The following is a 5941-nucleotide window of genomic DNA, read 5'->3' as shown; positions in this document are numbered from 1 at the left end:
CCAGTAATCAGGGTTGTTAAAAGTGACCTACTAACAAGGTAAATATTTCATTGTGGAAATAAAATAAATTCTTGACCAAGCTTAAGGATTTTATTGTGTCATTTAAACCAGTAGCCGAGTTCGCTAGCACGATAACTAGCATGATGCTAACTGTGTAAATGAAATGATTAGCGAAGTTCTCTAGGTAGATAACATACATCTGTAACTAAGTCCTTTAGACCTGACTAAATCACTAGTCTAGTCATGATTTAGTGTAAAACCAGTACTCAGGGGTGTGAAAAGTCACCTTTTAAATGGGTAAATATTATATTATGGAAATAAACTAAATTCTCGTTACCCGAGCTCATCAACTCGGTTCAGGATTTTAGTGTGTAATTTAAAGCAGCAGCATGTTCACTAGCAGGTGAACTATTATTAGGAGAAATATCATATTCACATTAATATAACCAATAAAGTGTTAAATAATTACAACAAATATACAAGTTCTCTCGGTAGATATGATTAGTCCAAATATTACACTGTCATTGAAATCGCTAAAAATCGGCTAAAGTCCGTTAGCGCGCTAGCTGCTGAATCACAAAGCTAAGCACGATTTATTTTATTAAAACCAGGAGAAGGGGTTGTTAAGAATGGACTTCTAATGGGGTAAATATTTCATTGTGGAAATAAAATAAATTCTTAAACCGAGCTTAATGATTTTATTGTGTAGTTTAAACCAGTAGCCAGGTTCGCTAGCACGGTAACTAGCATTAGGCTAATTCACGGCAAGATGAGGTGTCTTGTGTGCTACATAACATTAGACTGTAACACTGTCACTTTAACATGATTTATTGTAGAAACAGTGTGGCATTAAAGGATAAAGATCATCCTACCTTGAGGACACTGAGTGTGTTCAGCAGGAGCAAATTATAAAATGTAAAATATATAATTTGTAAATGCATTTTTTACGGACTTCACTTCCTGGTTTCCGTACAGTTCGGTTTTTCTCGGAGGTTTTCGGTAGATGCCGTAAACAGGAGTTTTTTTTTTTTTTTAAGGTCGTATCGTCTTTAAACTGGTCCTACAGCTTGAATTCTAACTGTACAGCTACATGCTGCCTTAAACTTCAGCTATGCTTCACTCCCTGGGCTTCCCGGACATTTCAGCTTATTATTATGATTATTATTATTATTTATTCATTATTGACTCTTGTTACTAGTTAGTGCTGGCTTATACTAGTTAGTGCTGGTTTATACTGGTTTATACTAGTTAGTGCTGGTTTATACTAGTTAGTGCTGGTTTATATTGGTTTATACTAGTTAGTGCTGTTTTATACTAGTTAGTGTTGGTTTATACTTGTTCTGAAGGTCGCAAGATTTGGATTATCTTTTGGCATTTTTGCTACACCCCTGTTTCGGATTTCTCTGTACTCCACTACTGGATTTGACTCCTACACCGACTCTACAGCGCAGCGATGATGAACTTCGGGGGAGGAGCCGAGCCTCAGCACCCGGATGTGGATCCCGAGCCCGGATGGAGCGGACTGTACGACCCCTGGAACGGTGAGTTACTGAGTTTCCTCTTTTTCACTTAAGTATAAAGTCTTTTAAACACCGCGTTATTACAAAAAACCGCAATCAGGAATATCGTTTTATATGATTAGATGGTTTTGAGAAATTCTGTTCGGCTAATCTTTATTCGGCTAATCGCTTTACGTACACGATCAGTATGCTAAAGCTAGCGGACAAAATGGCAGACTCCAGTGAAACGAGCAGGGAAGAAGAAAACAGTGTTGATGTTTTCAGATATGTTAACATCAGCTTTTCATAAAAGTCCCAATGTTTACTTAACGTTTGCTAAAGTTTACTAAGTCAAGTCGAGGAGTATTAGTAAAGATTAGCTAGACGGCTAGTTAGCATGTAGCTAAGTAATTGTTTTTCAGTGTTTATAGTTTTTTTTTGATGGAGTGAATAGAATAAGTTAAAATACTTACAATAACATGAAGTACTTAAGTAAAGTGCTAAAGTAATAGACTGTAATAGAAATGTATTTTAATCTGCATTTTTTGGGGGAAGATATTTTTAAGCATTGAAATAAGTGCACAGTGTGACTAACAGTGAAGCCGTGATACTGGAAGAGCCCTGTATAACACCTATAAATGCAGCTAAAATGTAAATACTGAGTTTTTAATGCACTGTTATAGGAAGATTACAGTAATATAACTTGTGTAAATACTTCTTGTTTTGATAGTGAGGCTTTCCTGCTTTACAAAACATACACAGTGCTATTAAAATAAAACCCCATCCCCTTTGAGGAGGCCACCACCTTCAGGGAGTCCACAGCCTTCAACAGTTCCTTTGCCCCAGCCTTATTTCAATATCGACATCCACAGCATTGTGGCTGGTATGTACTATGCTCCTGCCACAATGATAACTCCTGTCCCACGCCAGGGCATAAGGAGGAGGTGGGACGAAGAGGATGGCAATCAAGAAGCCCCTCTGAGTAGACGGCAGCGTGTGGATCCTGATGGGGAGGTGGAGTTCATCAGGATGCCTGGACTTGAGTATTTAGAGAGTTTAATCAGTCACATGTACAGTGAATTTACACAAGCTACTAATGCTACAATTAGTCTGTTTCTTCACAAATTAACTAGCTAACTAACTCACAGGTTTATTAACTTTTAAGCATTAGAAAGAAAGGAGAGAAAAATTTACAAGGTCTCTCTCTCTCTCTTTCTCTCTCTCTACTACCTTATAAATTTGGCCATTTTAATGTTTTACATTTAACAGAAAATATTAGTTGTAATTAAACTTACATGAAACTAATTTATTGCAGAAGCTGTGGATTTGCTGGGAGAATCGTCAGATACTCCCTCAGTCCTCCAGGTATGTGTCAGTAAAATATTTTAACTACATTTGAAACGTGTAGGCTGCTTTTGTCTAAGTGTGTGTGTGTGTGTGTGTGTGTGTCTTAAGGTTGTTGAGCCAATCCTGCCGCAGCTACCCACAGAAACTCACTCCACATTTTCACCCGTCCTTCTGGTAACCAAACCTGTCATTTATTTACTAAAGCTGATCTCTGTATTTCACAGGGTTGTTTTGACTGTAAAGAAAGTGAGAGAATGTTACTTGTGTTATTATAAAATCACTGTGATAGGAAGCAGTTATGTTCATCATGCTCTTCATTTCACAGACGCTCGATGCTGGTGAGCTGATCAGCGCCTGCCGAAATATCCAGTTCCTCTCTGCACGCACCTTTACCTTCCTGTCTGGGGTATTGTACAGTGCTACAGCTGAGATACAAACACACACATCCTTCTTTACAAGTTCTAATGTTTAGTTTGGTTTCTCTATTTCTAGGCAGTGGACGTTAAGGGATACTTCCTCGGGATGATAAGGGGTCCTGAGAGTGGATTTGCTGGTTCAAAACCACCAAGACGCGCTACTTTGACCAGCTGGTAATCACCATCTTTGTTACTCTGATGAAGAGAATTGATATTAATGATTATTAGATGAACACTTTTGAGAAGTAGATCTTGAGTTTCAGCTAATTGTCATTTGCAGGGATTCCCTTATCAGACCACCATCGAGGACCATTTCACTCCCATACAGGTGAGGGATTATCTGTTGTGGCGTCACAAAACTTTTGTTAGTTGCAGTGACTAATTGTGTACACTTCAAAGGTGCCCTTTACTTGGTACGCTTCTCTTCACAGTTTAATGGTATAAAGGAGTAATGTATGTTTAATACACTAAGCATGTAAATCTTTTGTTTCTTAGGGACCATCTTACAGAGAGAGGGGTAACTGATATCGGCCTGAAGCTGCATGCTCTCCGTGAGGCGTTCGCTGTGAGTAAAACCTTTGTTTAGCTGCTGTTTTTGTTCAGGGGAAGTTCACTCTGCTTTAGCTTATATTATGTGCCGTCTTATATTCAGATTCATCTTACCTGCATCCACAATCAGAACTTCTTGTTCGTTATGGGGAAGAAGATTGTGATGCGTCTGGCAGCAGTTAACAACCAGGTGACTTCAGAATGATGATAGACTGTTTCCTTGTGCAAAATACTTTCAGTTACTGGGCTTGAAAATGATGTAGTTGTCAATCAAATGTGGTAATGAGTAATTAAGGAATAATAATTAATATAACAAGCATCAAAAGCTAATTTTATAACAATCACAGCCTGCTAAAAAAAGGACATTCTTAGGATAAATATTAAAATAAAATGTACATAATGAAGAGGGCTCTGGGATATGCAGTAGTTTTCTTCCTTCTGTTCCATTTCTTTTCCCTCACTTCTTTTCTATACATTGCTCAAGCTCTCCACACGTAAGTAGAAATTAATTTTATTCTTATTTTTGATGAACTTAATATTAATGTATACTCTTTTCTTCCCTACAGGTCTGTAGAGTGAACCCAGCACCCAAGGAGTAGTTTTAATATCCCTCATCCCTCACAGAGCGTCCCTTATCAATCTATCCCTCTATCCTTGTCTATATATAAATAACTGCTAATAATAATTAGTATAAATAGTAGCTGCAAATAATATTGTTGTAAATAAACTTATAGTTGTATAGTGTTTATATAGTTTACTTTAATAAATGTTTTCATTTGCTCCTATTACCGTCTCATTCTGATTATTTTTAGTCATCAGTATGTCTACTGTATAACTGCAATAGTGTGAATGAGAGTACATTCCTACACACCATAAAGTCTGATCATCTTTATTTGCACTGACCTTCATCAGTGATGCTGCCACTGCTGGAGCCACCACTACTTTTAGAACATGGTTGGGAAGAAGCAGAAGACAGGGTTTCACCAATTAGAGGCTTAGGAGTTGGGGATGGCGATGGAGTCTGGGTAGGGGATGTACTCTTAGATGTGGAGGAATTCCAAGACTGAGGCCTCTTTTTCAGATCAACCTTCTGTGGAAATTGTAGGCTAGTGTTAGGTTAGATTGATGGAAATGAACAATACTCATAAAACACACTGACTTGGTACAGTTAATATATAGTAGTTTCTAACAGAGATACACACTCGCTCACTTATTAAGACTATTTGTACAGTCCCCTCTGAAAATACTCAAATGTTTTTTTATACTTTGAAGACAATTTGGCTTTAAGTTCCAAAAAAGTATATAAGGCTATAGACCAGAATTCTCAGATTTCATTTCCAGATATTTACATCTAGATGTGTAAACAACAACCTGTTATTTGAAATCTCTTATTTTTTCCACAATCAAAATACTGGACATGTGACTGGTGTGTCCTGTTGCACAGATGTCCTGTGCTGACTGAATGAATGTTACTGATACTGAACAATTGGGAGAGCTGGTACAGTTCACAAAGTCTCAGAATGATTTTGCTCTCTGGTCAGCTCTCCTCATTTCTCTAGCTGGTCATTTAAACTCAGTAAAGATGAACATTTTGCCTAGATTTCTGTATTTATTTCAGTGTGTTCAACATTTTCTCTCTAAAACTTTATTATATTTATTATATCTATTATTTATTATATCTAAGACTTTAAACCCACACATTTCATCTGTTTTTTGGGGAAAAAACAAGCCAGAATTCGGAGGGAAATACGTCAAAAACCAAAGGTTGAGGGTGGGCTTGCCCTTCATAATTTCTTATTTTACAACTGGGTGACAAATATACAATCTACACTGTTCTGGTTTCAGAGTCATTTCGGGCTCTGTGATTGGGTCCCAGCTTGGGTCAGTATTGAAGAGGGTTCTTGCTCCCCGGCCTGACCAGCTGCACTACTGTGTGGTCCTCTTACTGCCGTCTCACGTTTTCCTAAAAGTAATTCCCTTGTCCAGCAATTATTACCAATTTGGTCCCAGAATTTTGCTCCATAACTTTTTTTTGGCTATAAATCTTTAAATGTTTTTCCACTGTGACAAAGAAACAGATCAAGCCTTGTCCTTTGGTTGCACTTATCGGACTTCCTCCGAGTGTCACAG

The sequence above is a fragment of the Hemibagrus wyckioides genome, unplaced genomic scaffold (assembly GCF_019097595.1).
Source record: "Hemibagrus wyckioides isolate EC202008001 unplaced genomic scaffold, SWU_Hwy_1.0 Contig8, whole genome shotgun sequence".
NCBI lineage: Eukaryota > Metazoa > Chordata > Actinopteri > Siluriformes > Bagridae > Hemibagrus > Hemibagrus wyckioides.
Note: the sequence above shows the minus strand (reverse complement) of the source record.